Genomic DNA, 20969 nt, shown 5'->3' with positions numbered 1-20969 from the left:
TTTTTTACTGTTGTATATTTTAAATAAAAAGTAATATTTTTGTTGATGAATAATTTACCTTTATAAATCTGTAACCATGCATAGTTATATTTCCATATCATAATGATTTTAAAAAGATAATTACCATTTTCATTTTTAATGCACGTTTCTTAACATACGAGTAAGTAATCTATGTTTTTTAATTGAGTTACTCTACTTATGCATATGTTCAAATGTTCAAATGCCAGATATGTTTTTGTAATTTTTCACACATGTTTATTAAAAACAAATTGTATTATATTAATGTAAGACATTTCCTACGCACTGTATCCATTATAATTCTATAAAATTTATAACAAAAGTTACTGTAATTGTATTAACACACAGTGGCGGCTTATAAATCATGAAATTATTCAGCTTGTTGATAATCAGTAAATTCACGTTTCTTTACATATGAGTAATTATACTTGGTGGTCAAATGTGTTACTCTACTTCTTCGTGTACTTTTCATAGGTCGTGTTTGAATCTATAGATTTGGAGTTCTAATATGTATAATGCAAACTTCGTTTACTAAAATCAATGAACGTATACCATACTATAAAACAAAATGATAATGTAGATGAAAAATTATCAAAATTTAATTGATTGCTTCACCAAATATTGTACAGTTGAATCCCTTATGTTTCGAAAAACGGAAAAGAATGGGAATCGGTTGTTATCTTATGTTTACTTCTTGGTAAAATGTCTTTCTAATCGTTGTTTAACAATTTCAACCAAGGTTTTATTAGTCATAGACAATAAACACTTTTTTAATCATAATTTTCTCAAATATATCAATCGATGTATATCATGTACAATGTATATCACAATCTACTCTTATTATGTATTGTTTACCTATTTCTTATAAACAGCGTTTATGCACTGTTCCTTTTGGTTACATTCATTAATGTAGGGATTCAACGTACTGTTCTCTGTAGGTGAGGTTGAGGTAAAATTGCCCCTCTGTTCAATGTCATTGCTAAAAAGCGCTAGCTCTTCCCCCTGTGGTAGTAGTGATTGCTGCACTTATGTGTTTATTTAACCAAACAGAGATCAATTACTTAAAAGCTCCATCTATTTTAAACATGTTGGTTTTTTTTTGTTTTGTTTTTGTTTTGTTTTTTTTGGTGTAATATATATTTTATTATTTTCATATCATTTTCAAATCTCATCTACAAATGAATATGCACAAACAAATTATTCTGCTATACATCCTAAACATATAGTTAACCATACTTGTTATAAATTATAAAAAAAACAAAGTCAGTAACAGAATACAGAGTACATCTGCATTGAGCTCTATTTATTTTAAACATGTTGGTCCATAATTCATAATTAAGCACAAGCAATTATGTACACTTCGACATGCGCCTTTTCTTTTTAAATACAATAGAACAAACAAACAGTTTAGATACTAAATGGCATAGTGACTGTCTTAAAATGTTTCCTTAATACAATATGTATCTAGCTTAAAAGTAACAATAATAACATTATCATTTTATAATATTTGGATGGTAGAACTGTATACAATATTTTTCCTGATTTTTTTGCAAATGTATTTTTTGGCGTAAAATCTAATTTACCACTTCGACCACATTTTAAGAAATCTGTATCTTCCCAATTTTTGCTCTTTCAATACCTTTACTGATAAAACACTAAACGTTAGGCAACATAAGGTTTGCAACAATCACACACGTCACACATACATATCTTATTTTTCATATGTTCCCCCAAAAACAAAGTATATTATCATGATTCGTTGCATTTTTTAACTGATAGCTTTTAACGGACCGTAGCAGATTTGCCAATGGCGGATGATCCCTATCAAGCTGGGGACTCTTTCCTTGTCAAATTACTATTATTTTAATTTTTCTTCGTCAATTTCCGGCTCTTCTAGCCAACGTGGCTAAGTAAGCTTTTCTCGTTACTTAGCGACCTTCTACCGTCTTCGTCTGTTACCTTTGACAAACATGTTCTCCGATGGAACTTCAAATCTGTATCATAATCCCCGATTGCCAAACAACATAGCCAAAATGGCTATAAATGAAACAAAGCAAATAATGTATAATATACAACAAAAGCTGCTAGGGAATAAACAAAACAATACAAAGTGTGACAATATCGCGTCAATAAATGCTCGCAGGTACACAAACGAGAAATAAAGTACAAATATTTACCTGCTAATGGCAATTTATGTTATTTTTTACTCTAATATTATAAATTAAGAACCAAAGATTTGAACTTTTGTTGAGAACAATGTCGTGAATTGGTTATGTTAGTACCAATAATGATCAACTGTATAACTTGTTATCAATAAACTAAAATTATTTAACAGATCAAGACAGTTGTTTTACAATACATTTAAGCGAAAATCAATTAATAGCTACATTGTGGTAAATATGTCATAATAGTCAATAGGATGGGTAAAACAAAAACTAATGAGGCATGTTGTAATTATGTATCAATGAGATGGCCTTTATTGTAATGTTTTAGTTGCAGTGGATTTTATTTGTTTTGGGACATACTTTTTATGTTTAAATAGTAGCATTGAAGTACTAACAAGAAGAAGTTGTCCTGCTCCATGGTGAAAAATAAAGACAAATAATTACCTCATCACATAGAAAATTGATATTAAGGGCCTGATGAAATTGATCAATTAGTGATTATACAATCTCATTTATATATTGCGACTAAATGTTTAGATTATTGACAAACTAATATGTGTATACTTCCTTACACGACATGCTAGAAGGAAATGAGGAAGAAATCTGTCTTAATAGAAGATTTATTGTGTTGTATTGTTATCTTCAGGGTAAAACGTGTGTTTCTGATGTCCTTGGTCACAACACGTTTATTTTTTTAATAATTATCATCAAGTACTCGTTTCGAAGGCAAAATAGTTTGAGAGAAGTGGTGCCTATGAAAGACAATAATTAGATATAGGAAGATGTGGTATGAGTGACAATGAGACAACTCTCCTTCCAAATAAAAATTTATAAAAGTGAACCGTTATAGGTCAATGTACGACCTTCAACACGGCGCCTTGGCTCACACCGAACAACAAGCTATAAAGGGCCCCTAAATTACAAGTGTAAAACTATTCAAACGGGGAAACCAACAATGTCTATACAGCTTGTACATTATAATTATTATTTCTAGTGCTAGAAAGACTAAAGCAGTCAATTGTATCATGTATAAATCGTTTGGTATTGAACATGAATTGAACAGGGTTTAATATAACCTCTCACAACTACCTCCTTTGACACAGGTAGGATTTTGTAGCCTGATTAGCTTTCCACAATTTATACTGGACACAGAGTTGCCTCAGTTGACCTACAATCGGATTAGGAATTACAATATATCTCTTCTGGTCATAATGTGTCTCGTGATTGAAGGTGTCTGTACATCCTTTGCTTTCACGTGTCTTGTTTTGATCGTTCCTGATGAAGGCAAATAGAAAAAAGTGCGTCGAAGGCACGAACTTATCTTCAAAACTTAGATGATAATAACCCATGCAGTTTTAGATATCTTAAACTAAAACTACAAATTAAACGGGAATATTATCTTAACCACGAAGACCAACTCGAACAAAATCTTTAGTTATCAACATTCATCATTGTATATATTTTCAAATACTGTAAAACAGTTAAAGCACATCGCATATTCATCTTTTGAAGAGGCATATTTTTGTATTCCTAGTTTTGAGGAAGAAATAGTTGTGTTAGAAGTGAAGTGAGAACAAATTATGTGAAAATGCAAACAAATGATTTACCTGATTCTAATATATACATAAGGATATAATATAATATGAACCTTGAATAAAAAACACGTTTTGAATAGGTTTTTCGGTGGTACAAAATTGTGTAATAAAATGGTTGTCAAACGACAATTTATTTACTATAAAGGAAGCTTCACCCAATTGAGCAATATCCATCCAATCAACGGTTTTGTTTTCTTTTTCTATTTTGTTTTTCTTTTTGTTTGTTTTGGAATTGGTACAGCTGCAAAAAACGCTTTGCAATGAAATTAATATTTTTTTGTAATACTGTTTCATAGTCAGCTTTTTAAATCCGTAATCAAGTTTGCAAAGTAATAACCACACTAAGTGCTTTGCTACTTCCTCGGTTGGTGAACCTGTCATTCCGCAAAGTAAACATAATGTAGAAATTAACAATCTGACAGTTTAATTTATCGCTTCAGTTATTGGTAATGGTTTATCAACAAATGTTTTCGAATCCATTGCTTACCATAACTTCTTAAAGTTGAACAGCCGATGTAAATGTACAGTTTTTGTACTTTATTAACAAAATATGTACAAGACAATCAGTGTTACATATCAATGTTTTTTTTTGTGTTGCTTCAAAAGTGTGATATTTTTATATTCTTCATTCGGGTTGATACAATTTTTGATGAACTGAACTGTACACAAAGTCAACGAAGATATCATATCCTAATAGTCAGTTATTTGTATCTCACAAATTGAATTACTCATATTTCTTTTTATTTAGTGTTGGTTGAAATTATCAAGACACTGACGTTCCAAATTCCTCGCAAAATTTCGTTCACTTCTATCAACATACATTTACTGCTAGGAGGTCATGACAAATTATTTTAAAACTGTATGCTCTCTGAAAAAAAATAATCAATTTGTATCAGTCGCTTAAATCCGTCAAAGTTATTTGTACGTTTGAAAGCCCTCACATGCCGCACTAATTTTCAGAATTAAGAAGATAACTATGCATTACGTTAGTGCCTTTTCAACATTGATCTATGTTACCTACCCGTATGCACATGGTTGTAAATTGACCAATAGCATTTTCAATTATCCACCTTTGTCAAGGTCAAACTGTTTTCAGATTATGAATTGATATTAATACTAATATATGAACATTCCAAGTACATGTATCACTATGGTTTAAATGTATATATTTTTAAATTTTTGTTAATGTTCTGCAGTGCCTATATCAAGGATCTAAGATATACAGCCTGTTTTGGAATAAGTTCTTCATTTTGATACTTAACAGCGTTTAGTATTGACTTTATTACAAAAGTGCAGTTAATGTCTTAAAACGCACTTTTGATTACTATTTCTACCACTGATTGTTATTTGTAAAACTTTGTGTAAATAAAGATAAAAAAAATGAGTTCTATTAATCTAATCTATAATACTTTTTGTTTCCAGAAGACGCAAAGAGATTCTCTTCCAGACCTTGTAACTAAATATTTTTTTGTATTTATGGAGAATTGTAGAAGAATATTGTACTCGAAGAACATTTATATTTGGACGAAAAATGTATTCCTTATACGCCAATCATAATTCCTTTGTCCTATGCTTTCATCATTGATATAGCAGAATATGCGTTCTGTAGGTCGTTGTCACAGATCTGTGACAGTCCCGAATGAAAAACTCTTTATATGGAATGTCAAAATGTAAAATTTGAATTTATTAAAAAGACATTAAAATATTCACTTATAAGCGTTAATGCATTCCTCAATTTCATGATATATACCTTTTTACTTTTTTTACTCTCTATGATCAGTGATTTGACATTACTTTCGAAAACTTTAAAGTGTGTGATATGCATTCATAAAATTGAGAATGGAAATGGGGAATGCATCAAAGAGACAAAAACCCGGCCATAGAAAAAACAATAGCATAAAGTCACCAACATGTCTTCAATGTAACGAGAAATGTCTGCATATGCATGGTACACAAACCTATGAATGGCGAATTAATAATATCAAAATCTATTATTGACATTATTGTCGAGCCTTCGACTTAAGTCGAAAAAGCGAGACTAAGCGATCCTACTTTCCGTCGTCGTCGGTGTCGTCGTCGGCGGCGTCCACAAATATTCACTCTGTGGTTAAAGTTTTTGAAATTATAATTACTTTCTTAAACTATACTGGATTTCTACCAAACGTGGACAGAAGCTTGTTTATGATCATAAGATAGTATCCAGCAGTAAATTTTGTAAAAATAAAATTTCATTTTTCAGTATTTTACCTTTAAATGGACTTAGTTTTTTATGCAGGGAAACATTACATTCACTCTGTGGTTAAAGTTTTTAAAATTTTAATAACTTTCTTAAACTATCCTTGGTTTGTACCAAACTTGGACAGAAGCTTGTTTATGATCATAAGATAGTATCCAGAAGTAAATTTTGTAAAAAAATAAATTCATTTTTTTCCGTATTTTACTTTTAAATGGACTTAGTTTTTCTGCGGGGAAACATTACATTCACTCTGTGGTTAAAGTTTTTAAAATTTTAATTACTTTCTTAAACTATCCTTGGTTTGTACCAAACTTAGACTGAAGCTTGTTTATGATCATAAGATAGTATCCAGAAGTAAATTATGTAAAAAAATATACATTTTTCCGTATTTTACTTTTAAATGGACTTAGTTTTTCTGCGGGGAAACATTACATTCACTCTGTGGTTAAAGTTTTTAAAATTTTAATTACTTTCTTAAACTATCCTTGGTTTGTACCAAACTTAGACTGAAGCTTGTTTATGATCATAAGATAGTATCCAGAAGTAAATTATGTAAAAAAATATACATTTTTCCGTATTTTACTTTTAAATGGACTTAGTTTTTCTGCGGGGAAACATTACATTCACTCTGTGGTTAAAGTTTTTAAAATTTTAATAACTTTCTTAAACTATCCTTGGTTTTTACCAAACTTGGACTGAGAAGCTTATTTATGATCATAAAATAATATCCAGAAGTAAATTTTGTAAAAAGATAACTCCATTTTTTCTGTATTTTACTTTTAAATGGACTTAGGTTTTCTTCCAGTTAACATTACATACAGTCTGCAGTTTATTACATTCATTATTTAACTTTCCTAGATTTTTAACAAACTTGGACAGAAGCTTCTTACAATCATAAGATAGTACCAAGGGGATAATTTTATTGATTTTTTTCCTCATTTTTGTTGAGCCTGAGATTTACAGCAAAAGTAGGCGAGACACTGAGTTCCGCGGAACCCTTACAAATTTTTTTATATATTAGGTTTGATATGCTGTTTGATAATTATTTTAAAACATCAAAAGATCAATTTTGATCTGTATGTTAAAAAACAAAATTCTATATCATATAGGTGAAACAAACTGCAAACTATATCACCTTAAAATATTAATAAGGAAATTATAAAAGTTACGAGACGATCATTCATCTATCGTGTCTGTATTAATTGATTAATGGTTCACTAATGTCCACTAAATATACACTTTTTCATTCTAAAGCAGAAGCCAAAGATCTCAAAGGGATATCTAAATTTATATTCAAAACTAGAAGTAATCAAATGACACATATGTTTCTGTAGAAGTTAATATAAAAAAAGAAGATATGGTATGATTGCCAATGAGACAACAGTTCGCAAGAGACCAAAATGACACCGACATTGAAACCTAAAGGTCACCGTACGGCCGTCAACAATGAGAGCAAAGCCCATACCGCATAGTTAGCTATAAAAGGTCCCGACAAGACAATCAAAACAATTCAGACGAGAAAACTAACGGGTGTATTTATATATATAAAAAAAATGAACGAAAAACAAATATGTAACGCATAAACAAACGACAACCACTGAATAACAAGCTCCTGACTTGAGGATTATAAACCCTAGTTATCACACACAAAAAAAATATATTTTTACGAAGATATGCATTTTCATCATCCAACTTAAAGGACTGTCGTCCAGTACTTTTAATTAAAAAAAAATAGGTATTCGAACAAACCTTCTCAGTTTTAGTGATTCATTAGATATGTATTTCATTTGACCCATCTTTTTCATCTTTTCATGCTGTGATTTTTCATGTTGTAAAGTCAACCTGAAGCTGTGGTATTTAAAAATGATAGAATCTGAAGCCAGATGATTTATCAAATACCCTTACTTTGTACGTTTTAGGACCAAATATACATCTTAAATACGCCCTAACATAAAAAAGGTCCACTTAATTTTCTTCTTTCGATACAATTGTTACCCATTTTTTGTAATTTTTTCTTTATTCACATAATTGAAGGACAGACACAAAAATTACTGATAGATTTATATGTTCTGCGTCCGTGGTATTTTCTTTTTTTTAAATCGGAGGTTATGTATTTTCTAAATGCCATTTGATATCCAATTGTTCTGCATTACAATGAAATAGATAAATTGAAAACTGATGCAAATGGTGTTTTTAACTTATTTTTTTTTAACTTGTTTCTATTAACCTTTAAAAATTCTTGTTGCTATAGTTAACATTACAGAAAGCATTTTTCGCCCTTTCTAACAAAGAGCTTTAATTCTTTTGTTTTATTTCAGCTGGGTTTCCACCTGCTACAACTCTCCATTAGAAATATTTAAGATGAAAACCATATTATTTCTAATTTGGAGCGAACGACGAAATCCATGAACCTGCAATTTAAATGACGTCATAAATTAAATTATACGGTACCGCGTGTCATCGTTATGAACCGGGCGATATATATGTGTACGGTCAATGAAATTTGGCTTCGCAAATAGTACAGCTGCAGTATTTACTTCAATACATTTCCCATATTATTGATTTAAGATCTGAAGTATCATGCTCAAAACAGGTCATTTTCTCATTTTCCTTTTTCTTTCGTTCATTTTTTATCCGAATTATTTCCGTTACAAATGGATTTTTTTTCTTTTGGTATTTAACAGTGTTTTCTGCTTATTATGCTAAAACATAAATGGGATTTCAAACTGGTGTTGCGATGATAAACACCAAACAATATACTTTAGTGAATCAATTGACCTCCAGTGTCTATTGTTACTGCTTTTGAAGAGCTGAACTCTACTTTACTTAGCAGTGTCATCTGTTCTGTTGTCTGTTTCATTTTGCAATGGTGTTTTTTTTTCTGTCTGTGGCATCCATATGATTTATATGATCCGTCGGTTGTTCATATTACAGCATACATTTTGCGCACTCAATGCACGCGTATATCAGCTTTTCTGATGTCTGTCAATATATAAGAATAAGAAGATTTGGTATGATTTCCAATAGGTCAATAATCCACCAAGATCAAAAGTGCATGTGAGCAATTATATGCAACCGTATGACCTTCAGCAGTGAGAAAAAAAAACAATACCGTTTGGTCCATTATGTTTGCTTGGATGTTTGTTTGTTTGATTGTTTGTTTATTACTTTTTTCCTTTTTTTTCTTTTTTAATTGAAATATGATTTATCGATGAATTGTGTATAATCCTGACATAACATGGTTTCATATCCTGATTTGCTTATAACAGGGACAGCTGCTGTTGCAATATATGCTAGGACAACTCTCATATTGCTGACTTGGTATGTCAAAAATATATATGGCATTTTCTCAGGATAAATACAAATTGATATATCTTAACAAGCAAACAAAAACTAGACCAGATAGGTATGTTTTTCTCTGGACTGTTGTTTACTTATCAACACAAATATTCTACTGCAACAAAAAAATACGCGAAATATTTGATTCTGAATTTTATTCCTTTCAAAAAACATTTCATTCACTATTTTTTTAAATCGATATGAAAACTTAAACATGAAACATAAACTAAGACAGTTTGTTTAAACTTTGGAAATTACAGCAATTTTAATACAAACTTTTTATCGGCGAAACTCCGTGCAAATTTTGTAATCATTTTTGTAAAATAGATTTGACCCTTGTGTTCAATAACACTTTATTTTCATAACATCTATTTGATCGTTTTTTTTTTTCATCATTACATTAAAATAATGTCAGGTTTTTTTAGTGCAATTTATGATGATTTGGGTACAAGTTACTCGGGAACTGTTCGAGGGCACATGAGTTGTCGCCAAAATGTTTGTTTTGGTTTTGTTTTGTTAGGGATCGAGTTTTTTAATTTCACTTTAATTTGTATTTCTGGACGTCGTTATGTTCCTGTGGAATATTTATTTGCTTCCAAAGATATGATTATTCATCATGGTGTGTGTACTCTTATGTTTCAATAAGAGAGGACACTTATTTTCCTATTTTACTATTTTTGGAACAATTCATTGCGTACTGATTATTCCATTATAATAGCTAAGTAAGCACGTGCACGCAGAACAGGTTTTTTGCAACGCTAATAACATTTTCCAATTCCAAAAATGTACAGACGTCTTTTGAAATTGTTATGATTGTTGTTCTATAAAAAGATCATATATGGCCTTCGTGTTAAATTTATACATATATAAAAAGTACAAAAAGTAAAATAACAAAAAAAATACCGAATCCCAAGGACAATTTAAAATGAAAAGTCATCTTTAGTAAATAAATGTTCGAACGCTCTTTACCCTTCATAATCAGTTGATTAGTTTGATTGTCCCTTAAAATTAATTCAACATCAAAATAAGAATTTAAAAAGATTATCTGATAAGGGAAGCAAGTGATAATATGACACTCATTTTCCAAATGCAAACGAAACAAACAATTTTCACGAACGTTCTCAAGTACAAACGACAATTCCAATCAAGCACAAGTTTTATTGATAACATTTTATTTAACACAATAGTTAAATATATTTTACAGAAATGGTAACTTTAAAAGTTGCATTACCAATCGGCGATTGACTCATAGTTGAAGGCCGTACGTCTCCATACATTCACTTAAAATATTAGTTTGGTTTATCAGTATACCTTCAAATTTACTAATATAAATGTTGTTACTAAAAAAGATTTTAAGAGTGGTCTATAAACTCGAGATGTTGGCCTTAAGAACGTTTCAGTCTCGTTGAAATCTCTTTCTGGAATTATTTTCAAAACATGTGATACAAGTGGAAATTATCAATGAATTTTAAAATATTATAATCAAACATTACTGTGAAAAGGTATATTATTTCAATGAATAGTTTTTTTAGTAATTCAGTTGTTTAGCCAAAATATTGAGAAAATTGGTGAAGGGTAGAACAATTTTTTTACAAGAATCATGTTCATCCCATATCAGATTTGTCTTTTCAAATTTCTAAGATATTTTACTTTTTCAAAAATTCATAACAAGAAGGTGTAATTATATGCATATTCTTTTAAAGTGAGAAAGGCACTAACAATCAAAACCAAGGAGTAACAAAGACTCAAAAACATAAGGACATTTACATCAACAGTTATAAATAATAATTAAGAAACAACACGAACTCCACTAAAACCCGGGAGTGAAATCATGTGCTCCGGAAGGGTAAGCATTTCCTGCACCGTATACGGCACCCGTCGTGTTATTTCTTTGTTCATTTCGGTAAATCACAAATTTACAAATTTGACAACATAGTAAATTTGACAAAAAAAACATCAAAATATATTAACACCTACTTATAGTGTTTTTAAGTTATTTTCATTCAGATTAAATTCTGGAAATCTAAGGCTCCTCAGAAGTGTGTATCCTTAATACTGTATTTAATAATCTTAATTTTACGACATATTAATCATAAGAGTGGTCTAGTAAGATTTGTATATATCAACTTATCTTACACTTTTTAAAATCAAACAGATGTCAAAATTTCATGTTATTTCTAAACTGTCAATGTAACACCTATTATTCTAGAATGAAACATATAATAATAATGATATAATATTTCATATTCTATGTACAATTGTAGTTTGAAACATACTCAACACGGTCACTGCAATTTCAACGTTTTCTTATCTCAACTTTGTCGGATTAAATTGTTAGTAAAAAATGGGCCTTAATTTTTCCCCTTGTCCTTTGCTGATTTTTGTCACACATAAGAATGAAAAAGGACTGCTTTAAAATTGATTCTACTTAAAATCGTTTGGTACAAATTCCGAAATATCAACTAGTAAATGCTGAAATTGCGTAAAATTAATCTATAAATGAATTTCTAAAGATTCTGATCAAAGCTATATCAACTAGTTAAACAATTACATACAACTGCACCTGATACCTTACTTTTTATCGCACTATTTTTTTAGACAAACATTTTGTATAATTCAGACCTATTGTTAATTAACAATAGTATATGGAATTTAGAATTAAATCTAGCCGTCTTCATGGCGCCTTCGTGATTAAAAATTCTTTGATATTGATCACTACAAGAAGTTACAAAATACCACTGACAATTTCTATTGTGTATTTAATATACTGCTTACGTTCTATGTATTCCATTTTGGACAAAAAAACACTGCATTTCGGCGATTATTTGGTGGTATTGTATACTTTAAAGACGTGCCCATTGGCAAACATCATTGTGTGTGGCGGTCACGTAGACACATACATAAATATATTAACTGCAAACATGTCGTGACTACATGTCCTGCATACTCAAATTGGTGTTTATATTAATGAATACTTGTTGAAGGCCATACCTTGACCTATAATGGTTTACCTGGATGGAGAGTTGTCTCATTGGCACTAATACCATATCGCTCTGTATATTCTTGGTAGTTTAGTAGTTTATGATATAGAAAGTTTTGACTGTATGATAAATACTGTGGATTCATTAATATTCGTTTGATACCAATTTTCATGGATTTCGTGGGTACAGGGGAACCATTAATTAAAAAGTTCAACGAAATACTGATTTTTTTAAAGGAATGTATGCATTATTTGCCAAATTAACGAATTTACATATCCATGAATATGCAAGTTTTCATCAATCCTCGAAAATTGGTACCCACGAAAATAAATGAATCCACAGTATTTGCTTATATCTTGACAGGAACGTATGTATTAGACATATGCAAGTACACCAGTTTAAAAGGACAATTCTAAAGGATGCTAGTTATTGTTTGACGTAAATTTCGCAATTTTCAGCCAAAGTGTTCAATAAAAAGCAAAACGGAAAAAAGTCAACCGACAAAAAGCAAAAGTGTTGGACAAAAAGCTAAATTATCGGACAAAAGCAAAAGCGACTAATTAGCAAATTACAGACAAAAAGCACCGCATCACACGTTTCTGATTTCTGTAAAACTGGGACAGTAGCTTTCTTTTTATATATTGATATTTCTCTGATATGATAATTATCCATGTTCTTCTTTCAGTGAAAAAATAAGGAAACATTTGTTCTTGTTCTTGTTCTTAGTTGAGTCGTAGGTATGGTTTATGTTCATACTGATTTCTATACATATATTTCTCTTTATCTTTTATTTTTATCACAGCGAACAACGTGAGAACAAAACTCGCTTTTTCAAGTGCTTGAGCAGATTTCAAGAGCTGTATAGACTTTGTGATAACGGATTGCGAGTTGTGCTTTTTATTAAGGTTAATTATTAGTGGAAATAACTATGACGCAATCAGACGAAAAAAGAAAACATGCATTGCTGATAAAAAAAAAAGGCTACTCATGTACATTTATACAACAAGGAAATTTCATTTTGCTAAGATCAGCATTCAAAAATATAGTATTAATTTCAATCCCCACAAACGATAATTATACCTTTTTTCGGAACAACTTTAACATTTCTTTTCACTTATTATGCACAATTATTTTCAAGTATATTCCACCAAGGATCCCTTCACACAGTGTTCATGTAGATGTGTTTGCAGGAATTTTTTGTCCTTATATTCGCGAAATTCAATTATGTTTTAAAACAATGTTGTTCCAAAAACCATTTGTTAAAAATTATAACTCTTTTGTTTATCAAAATCTATCGTCATTCATACAAAAACCAAAATGTTTTAGAACTACGACCTATAACTCATATCTTGACAGGGGTAGATGCATCAGACATATGCAAGCACGAAAAGTAGTTTAAACGGAATGCTAGTAATTTTGCAAATATGTGTGTGTGTTGCCAATCCTAAGCTAACATATATTTGGCTCATATCTAGACCTGAAAAACTAAACATGTACAAATTGAACTCTCGATGATCAAAATTGCCTTTCTTGTTGATTCCGAGGGCGTGAGATATGACAAAGCTACACAATGTCTGTTAAGGCATCAACATGAGCAATACTCAATAAGATTGGACTACAAAACTAACATTTAAGAATCAAATGAATGATATCTTATAACAACATATTCTTTAAACGTTATATAGAACAATTTAATCTGAAAGAATAAACCATAGTTAACAGTTGCAATTTGAATTATCTGAATAGTATAACAAGACTAGTGATATGTGGTATTCTTTTCAACAAAATAAATCAAATCAGATATATGATTCCAAGATTAAAACAATAAATTTGATTCTTGCGATCAATGATATATTATATCCACATTTGCCGCTTCGTCAGTATTTCTGAATCATTTAAAATCGAGAATGGAAATGGGAAATATGTAAGAGATAACAATCCGACTAAAGATTGGTCTTCAACGCAACGAAGTAACGCATCCGGAGGTGGGCAATAGCTGGCCAAATAAAAATGAATACTACTTCAGTAAAAATGAATTCATCTCGTTCCTCAATGTCAATAAAAAACCAAAGGTTTTTAAAACGATTTGTTTACATCAATTTCTGAAACTGAACTAACATAAGAATAACGACCAGTTGATAAAATAATGCAATTTCAGGAACATACACAATTCGTAGCTATATGTACATAAAAAAAAAGGAATTAATCTTTTTTTTACTGACCTATTACCATGCAATAAAAATTTTCGTCATTGCATGTAATGGTCTAGTTCAAACCTAAAGTTAAATTTGACCTAATCCCAAGATTGAACAATTCGTGAATCATTGACATACATAATTGTGATGGTCCTATAGCACATTTATGTATCGTGTTTTACGTGCGTTATTTTAAACATATTATTTACAGTGGATTTCAAAAACAAGTGATTACAACTTATAAGAATTCCTTTCCACATTGCTATTGCGAGTGCTGCCTTGTAACAGTATAATTCTCATATGTAAGAAATCAACAAGGGTGTGTTTGCGTGTAAGAGATATGTCTCTGCCTTAACACGGTTCAGCCATATATCGTCCCCTTGCGACGGATACTTATCCGATGCCCTAACCACTTCACCACGGCTTTCTTGAGTTTGTCAGTCTATCATTGCCTTTTAAAGTTTGGTTCTCCCTTTAATGCCCCTTTTAAACATTTTTTTATTCGAGCGTCACTGATGAGTCTTTTGTAGACGAAACGCGCGTCTGGCGTAAATATAAATTTTAATTCTGTTATCTATAATGACTTTATTTGGTATAGTCTGCTTTTTTTCTGAAGTATGACATTTAATTTAGTCAACAAAAAAAATGGTGGCCGAGCCATTTCGTTATTTTCTATCACAGCTTTACCCTGCAATATACAGTTACATAGGTTATTTTCTATCACAATTGCGAGATATTTCGGCACATCTATAACTGAATACAAACGAGTTACAATAATTTATATTATATCAAAGAAAAGTAATAATCATGTTCAACAAACGGATGACCTGTGTAATTTCTCAAAAGAATATTTTGAAATATGCAAAATAACAAATACCGATTACGTTCGCAGTCATACTTATATGAACATAAAAAGTAAAATCACAAAAATACTGAACTTGTAGGAAAATCAATTCGGAAAGTCCATAATCACATGGCAAAATCAAATAACAAAATGCATCAAAAACGAATGAACAAGAACTGTCATATTCCTGACTTGGTACAGGCATTTTGAAATGTAGAAAATGGTGGATTAAACCTGGTTTTATAGCGCTAACCCTCTCACTTCTTTAATGACAGCCTCATCAAATTCCTTTATATTTACATTGATGTGTAAACTAAACAGACACAATAAATAAAATAGTCAAAATATGGAAACATACCTTTCAAAATAATATATCAATTGATATAAAGCCAAAAAGGTTTATGTCCCGAAGAGCGTTCTAATTTTGAGCCTCTTTGATTTGTGTTTATTTGAATGACGATGGATTAAAAGTAAAAAAGTAAAAAGTAAAAGTTTTACTAATTAATTTCGGGAATAACGTCTTCTTAAAGCATAACTGAATTTTATCATTATGGACACAAACAACTCTTGTACGAATATTTACGTTGACACTGTGTTGTGCGATACCCAAAGGAAAGTACTTGCAAATTATACACATAATAAGTAAAGAAAAATGTTTGAATTGTTCTGGCAAAAAGTATGTATTCTATAGAGTTTGAAATTAATACCATGTATATGAATACTACGCATAGCAAAAATAATTTCATAGTTATATAAAAGTACAAAAACGGCTTAATTGTTTATCAGCTATGCATTTTTGTTTTCGTCTGTCGTCTGATTGCGTCATAGTTATTTTTACTGATCATTCATCTTAGTGAACAGCTCGCAATCCTTTATTATAAAGTCTGGAAAGCTCCTGAAATCTGCACAATCACTGGAAACAGCGTGTTATGTTTTCACGTGGTAAGCTATGACAACGATAGATATACGTATAGTAATCAGCATTAAAATGGACCGTTCTTACAACTCAATTTAGAGCAAGTTCAATGTGTACTTCTTTTTTAACTGATAGAACACGAAGACTGTGCATAGTTATTACATCAAAAACATATTACTACTGTGGATTCATTATTAATCGTTGGATACCAATTTTCGTGTTTTTCGTTGGTTCAGGTAAACCACGAATTCAAATGTTCCACGAATATCATATTTTCAATAGGCTTTGTATACAGAGATTGGCAAAACCACGAAATCAAATATCCACGAATATGCAAGTTTTCAGCTACCCACGAAATTTGGTACCCACGAATATAAATGAATCCACAGTATATCAAAGGAAAGCTACTGTCACTATTTTACAGAAATTAGAAAAGTGCATGTACACGCATGATGTGGATTGCTAAATTTACGAAATACACTCCAGTCAATGAAGGTCAAACATAAAAATTAAAAGCAGTCACATATGGATCTTAGTTTCACAATGGTAACTATCAATTTGAAAATTTATAAAGAAATGTTGTAAAATCGAAAAGATTTCTACGGACCTATAGGCTATAGCATTTAGACTTATACGTTGAAAATAAACTGACAATGCTAAGGCTTAAACCTAAAAGACAAACAGACAAACAATAGTACACAAAACACAAAATATCAAACTAAAGACTGAGCAACACGAACCCCTCTAAAAAAAATGGTTATTCTGAGGTGTTCATAAAGGGTAAGCAAATCCTGTTCCACATGTGGTATAAGACGTGTTAACTGAATAGGTAATGGTAAAGATAGTATTTACAACAAAATTGCAGGTATTTTTTAATTAAAGAATCAAAATGGAGGTTGTTAGACCACACGGTGAGTTTAGGACGATGAACAGCAAGAAGAACGATGTTCTTTTGATCCTGGATTTCCCGTCTGTTTGTAGAGTCCTTGTCAAGTATTTATACACTATAACTTATATTCTGTTCTATTAACTATGCAGACGTGTCATGTACCGTCAACCTTTATGATCTTCATTTTTTATTTTGTGAATAATCTAGTAGGAGATTGTTTGCGTTTGGCCATAGTATGATTTTGTTGAGCAGATTAGATAAGGTCAGATGAGCGCACAAACCGCCGATTCATTATTTTGACAAGTCTGTGCGTCACCGGAACCTACTGAAGACTACAAAGCAAACATTCCCAAAAAGATATGTTTTGTTTGCAATCTGTTATAAGAGAAAATCAGAGCTCCAAACTGACATCAATTCGGGAGCTGGTCTCTATCGAACATTCCAAGAAGACCCAATATATATCAACTACTTAAGTTTTTGTTAACCTGTTTTGGAATTGGTGTCATATTTAGAAATCAATATGCTTATTAATTTAACGATATCAAAATATTGTCTTTATATCTTATATCCATCTTTATATCGCTACTGATTGCATAACTATTTGTTAAATTAAGATATAAACACACTCAACGTAGATATAAGGATGGTTACCCAGACTCAATACCCAATAATTTTTTTTTTAAAGTATTTCGATCCATATGCCAGGTGATTCGCTGTCAAAATTATACAATTTTCTGCTGCATGGGTGGGGCTTTTAAAAGAATATTTATTACTCAAAGAACATTCATATTTGTAGGCAATAGTGGGTGCCTAATACACGAATGGCACTTTCTTCGTATAGCGATTTTGTGATTATTATAGCTTGTCGTTATGTAATACATGTAGCTGATAACGACTGTCTCGAGGGAGAAAGTTAGATATGAAATTTCAAACTTCAATTTGGTAAACAAAGACATTTGGTATTCACAGTTCCTTAAACATTTATGATTATAAAATTTCCGTTGAGCAAATCTTTAGAACTGTATAATATTTGTCTTATCTGCGCAGTATCGGTAATCCAAGACGATCCGGTATATATTAAATTGCTAGTTGGTCCTTTTAAAGACTTTAATATAATTTCAATATACAGATAAGATCAAATTTTACTCTTTTCTGTGATCATCTCTGTTATTTTTCGTTAGTTTTGGTAATGATTTTCTTGTCGGCTCAGTATAAGGTTATAACACTTAATATTATCTTTAAGCTACTATAAATTATGTCATTCACATCAATACAGCAAACAACGTAGAAACTTCCTTCATAATTAGATGCTCTTTATATAAAAAATAAAAAAAGAGAAGATTTGGTATGATTGCCAAGGAGACAACTCTACACAAGAGACCAAATTAACACATAAATTAACAATTATAGGTTACTGTACGGTTTAAACGATGACCAAAGCCCATACCGCATAGTCAGCTATAACAGACCCCAAATTGACAATGTAAAACAATTCAAACGAGAAAACTAACGGCGTAATTTATGATAAAATTGAACAAAAACAAATATGCAACACTTAAACAAACGACAAACACTGACTTACAGGCTCCTGACTTGGGACAGGCACATACATACAGTGACTGGATCGCAACCCTCCCCCTAATCTGGGACAGTGGTAAAATAGTCTTCCTCCATAGTCTTGCTATAAAGAATAACCTAAATTCAAATTGAACACCAGAATTGTATAAGTGTTACTCATTAGACAAGCACGTGAACCTATAGCATGTGTTTTACCAATACAAACTAGTGTAACGATTTTCAAGAGCATTATGTAACAGAGACGACAAGAATGTTTCATTTATCTTGATACTAAGATAAAGTAGCTTTTTAATTACATATCAATTTCCATCTGAAACATATCTTTTAACGAAGAATGTATGTTGTTTTATTTCTTCCGTTTATCAAAAACCTATATGCCACCAGCGCTAATAAGGTATCTTATTTCTCTATAACAAGAAATGCATTAAAGGATTTCGTTTTGTTTTTTATATATATCTCTACGCGAGTATTAGCAATGTTCAAGCATATAGGTCAACTACGTCGTGTCATTAAACAGCGCTAGTTTCTTTTTGGATACAAATATGAAACGTATAAAATCTATTAGTTTCATAGTTCTTAATAGTTTCAACAAAACTTTAATTGAAGACTTTCGAGGTGTTCTGCGGTGTAGATATTTTAATGTGCATGCAGTTTTAAATTGTTTATTTTTAATATACATTTCTCTGTGCAAAGTGTTCTTGTATTTGCATTGACTGTATCCTGTCGCGTATTTTTGTCATTTTAGCGATATGATTAAACATCACTATATAAGCAGAATGTTTAGCTAGCCATACAATTAGGTTCAACCAACCATTTTTTTCTTAAAATGTCCTATACAAAGTCAGAAATATGGAACTTGTTATCAAATAGTCCGTGTCTATGTACCTTTGGGTTTGTTTTTGTTGCATTTCGGTCTTTTTATTGTTCCGTTATTTTATGTCACGATTTTCTTTACATTATGAAACAAGTCGTTCTTTTATTTTATATAGATAGCAATGTTTAACAAGAAAATTGCTATCTGTGTTAAATGATTTTAAGTTTTAATTTTCAAAATAAAAACTTCAAAATTGGATTGTTTTAGCAATTATAGTATCAACTATATTACAGATACAGTGTCATATGTAGAATTAATCAATATCTGGTGAAGAATTTTTGAAAATTTCCCATTTGTCAAACAAGGACATTTAAGATTATAACGACTACAATTAACATGTGTTATACATCTTTAAAACAAACCCATATATGCACATAGTGCAAACGCTTACAATTTCAAGAAGAAATTATTTTTGCAAACTACTCTTTTATAAAAAAAAAAAAAAAAGAATTAGCCGACCATACAACTTAATGTTTATTCCTTTGTCCGTTAGTAGTTTTTCATTTTTTTCTAATTGTTTTAGGCATTTCCACAATGATCGTCACCATTGTGAGATTTTGTTTCATTTGTGAATGTCAAAATGTAAATATTTGATCTTAACTAAATAACATGCATTTCATTAAAAATAACGCATCCAAAGCTCGTGTATCTGTACGTTTCTATTATCTGTAATTTGTGAGAATTGATTGTATTTGACACAATAATGATATGCTTATAAAGAAATAAACAGTCATGGCCTTCGTGTTCTAACAGTACAATACGAGAAGGTGCGATGTTTCTTGCTATTGATTGAATAGTATTCGGGCCATTTCATACTGATTACTAGCACTATATTTATATTATACTTTATCACAGGTAAGCACGTGAAAAAACAACACGCTTTTTTTTAACTGCCAATTACTATCTTGGCCAGATTTATTTCGACAAAGTTAGCGTTAGGGTTTTACAGAAACGACAATGCATTGACATCATGTTCTTACATTTAAATGGAGTTTACAGAACGAGGAAACTATTATATCGACGACATATTTCATGATGATAAAATGTGTATATATATTACTTTATAACAGTTAATAAAATGATTTTTTTTTAATATAATAGGCTTTATCTTATGCTATTATTTTTTTTAACATTTTTCAAGAGGTTTATATAAGCAAAAAGACACGACGGTTGACTTCAGTGGAATAAGGATGGCTGTTTCCAACTAAGTACAATGGAATGGAAATTTAAAAGTTAATAACCAGTGGATATTAATGCGACACAATGTAACGGTTAATCAACTTTGACGAAAAATTAGACCAGTTAAAGTTGGTTTTTTTAACTTTATTTCTATAATTTC

The sequence above is a fragment of the Mytilus trossulus genome, chromosome 6, assembly GCF_036588685.1.
Source record: "Mytilus trossulus isolate FHL-02 chromosome 6, PNRI_Mtr1.1.1.hap1, whole genome shotgun sequence".
Taxonomy (NCBI): domain Eukaryota; kingdom Metazoa; phylum Mollusca; class Bivalvia; order Mytilida; family Mytilidae; genus Mytilus; species Mytilus trossulus.
Note: the sequence above shows the minus strand (reverse complement) of the source record.